Here is a 2,500-nt window from a genome sequence, read left to right as displayed (position 1 = left end):
CTGCATGAGCGTTCGAGTTCCCTGGAATCCTCTAGCAGGGAGATAGGGTTTGGAACGCGAAGAGCACCGCAGTTGCGGCGGTGTCCCGATCTTCCCCTCGGACCTTGAAAATCCGGGAGAGGGCCACGTGGAGGTGTCGCGCCGGTTCGTACCCATATCCGCAGCAGGTCTCCAAGGTGAAGAGCCTCTAGTCGATAGAATAATGTAGGTAAGGGAAGTCGGCAAATTGGATCCGTAACTTCGGGATAAGGATTGGCTCTGAGGATCGGGGCGTGTCGGGCTTGGTCGGGAAGTGGGTCAGCGCTAACGTGCCGGGCCTGGGCGAGGTGAGTGCCGTAGGGGTGCCGGTAAGTGCGGGCGTTTAGCGCGGGCGTGGTCTGCTCTCGCCGTTGGTTGGCCTCGTGCTGGCCGGCGGTGCAGGATGCGCGCGCCTGCGCGGCGTTCGCGCCCCGGTGCTTCAACCTGCGTGCAGGATCCGAGCTCGGTCCCGTGCCTTGGCCTCCCACGGATCTTCCTTGCTGCGAGGCCGCGTCCGCCTTAGCGTGCTCCTCCGGGGGCGCGCGGGTGCGCGGATTCTCTTCGGCCGCCATTCAACGATCAACTCAGAACTGGCACGGACTGGGGGAATCCGACTGTCTAATTAAAACAAAGCATTGCGATGGCCCTAGCGGGTGTTGACGCAATGTGATTTCTGCCCAGTGCTCTGAATGTCAACGTGAAGAAATTCAAGCAAGCGCGGGTAAACGGCGGGAGTAACTATGACTCTCTTAAGGTGGCCAAGTGGCGGCGGTGTGGCTGCATCCGGACTTGGCTTTTCGAAGTGCGGTCTTGATGTAGTCGTGCTGCTGCTGCGAGGTGCCTTCCTTGGGTTATAGTTACAGGGAGAGTGATGCGCAATACATGGGCCTAGCCCTCTTAGCCTCTCCTCTCCTGCGGTCTTCTCCCCTTCTCGTGGGCCCGCTGATTTTTGCAGAGTGGAAGACCGCACCAGGGGCTTGGGGGGGTTACCAGCCCCCCCTCGCATTATCCCTTTATAGTTGGGGGCAGCCGACAAGAAACAAGAGATGGTGGCCCTTCCGCTGAAGGTGCCACCCCAGCTACCCCAGCACCTATCCGGCCAACCGGCCGTAACGAAAATGCGATAGTTTGTGTAGCTCCCTTTGCTTGCAGTGAGTGCCACCGCACTTTTACCACGAAGAACGGTCTCGGGGTCCATCGCCGCCGCCAACACCCTGCGGCCGCCAACGCTGAGATCGTGACGGAGAGGCATCGCGCGAGGTGGACGGAGGAAGAAGTCCTGTCGCTCGCCAAGGCAGAGGCCGAACTGTTCCTGGAGAGGGACGCCCGGTTCTTCTTTGTAAATCAAGAACTTACCAGGATGTTCCCCGACCGAACGCTTGAGGCAATCAAGTGCCGACGGCGGCAAGCTGCCCACAAGCAGCTTGTCCGCCAATTCATGGAGGCACTTGAGATCGGTCGGGGTGAAGAGCCGGCGTCCCGCCGTGGAGCAGCGAGCTCGCTGCCTGACGCGGGCGAGGCCGCTGCGCCGCCCGTCGACGCAGCCGAGGACTTCGCGGCCGACACCACCGGGCCGCCGCCGGAGGGGCCGACTGACGCCGCCATCTGGGAGCATCTGGCGGGGCTACCTGCTTCCGCCCAGCGTTTCTCTGCCCTGGATCGAGTCATTGGTCTGGGGCGGGGCACGCCGCCCGATGTCATCCTGGGCATGCTCCCGGATGCCCTTGCGTCGGTCGGGTCCAGGGGGGAGAGGTCGATCACCAGGACACAGCGGCCGCGCCAACCATCCAAGCGGCCGCCTGCCGCCCCGCCGCTGCAGAAGCGCAAGCGGCGCCGCTGGGAATACGCGCGGACACAGGACGCCTTCCGTAGGTCGCGTGCGCGTTGCGTGCGCGGCTTGCTGGACGGCACCCTGCTGCAGCCGCCACCCGACATCCCCGGTCTGCTGGACTTCTGGGCGGACCTCTTCACGAAGAAGCCGATCTCCACCGCCGGCTTCATCCGTGACCGCCTTCTCCCGCACTCGGAGCCTGTCGCTCCTGAGTGCCTATGGGGGCCGGTCACACGTGAGGAGGTCGCTGCTGCCTTGCCGCCCAGGGGATCGGCAGCCGGGCCGGACGGCCTGACTCCAGCGGAGCTGCGGCGCCTGCCGCATGAAGTCCTGGTGAAACTCTTGAACCTCTTCCTCCTGGCCCGCGCCCTCCCCGAGCGTCTGCTTCGCGCCCGGACGTCACTTCTCCCCAAAACGGCTGCACCAACATCCCCCGCTGACTTTCGCCCCATTACGGTCTGCTCGGTGTTGGCGCGGACCTTTCACAAGGTTCTCGCGTCACGCCTGATGCGTGCATGTGCTGTGGACGAACGTCAGCGGGCATTCATCCCCCGGGATGGGATGTTGGAAAACACCTTCATCTTGGACACTGCTCTCACCGACGCAGTCCGCTCCTGTCGCTCTGTTTTTGTGGCATCGATCGACGTCTCT

The 2,500-nt window shown here is 63.4% G+C and overlaps 1 pseudogene; it reads left to right on the top strand.

Annotated features, from left to right (window-relative positions):
- The window catches only part of LOC124590987, a 7,957-nt pseudogene that overhangs the window by 2,112 nt on the left and 3,345 nt on the right, over nt 1-2,500 (top strand).

Source organism: Schistocerca americana, unplaced genomic scaffold (assembly GCF_021461395.2).
Source record: "Schistocerca americana isolate TAMUIC-IGC-003095 unplaced genomic scaffold, iqSchAmer2.1 HiC_scaffold_789, whole genome shotgun sequence".
Lineage (NCBI taxonomy): Eukaryota > Metazoa > Arthropoda > Insecta > Orthoptera > Acrididae > Schistocerca > Schistocerca americana.
Note: the sequence above shows the minus strand (reverse complement) of the source record. Positions and strands in the feature narration are given on the sequence as shown.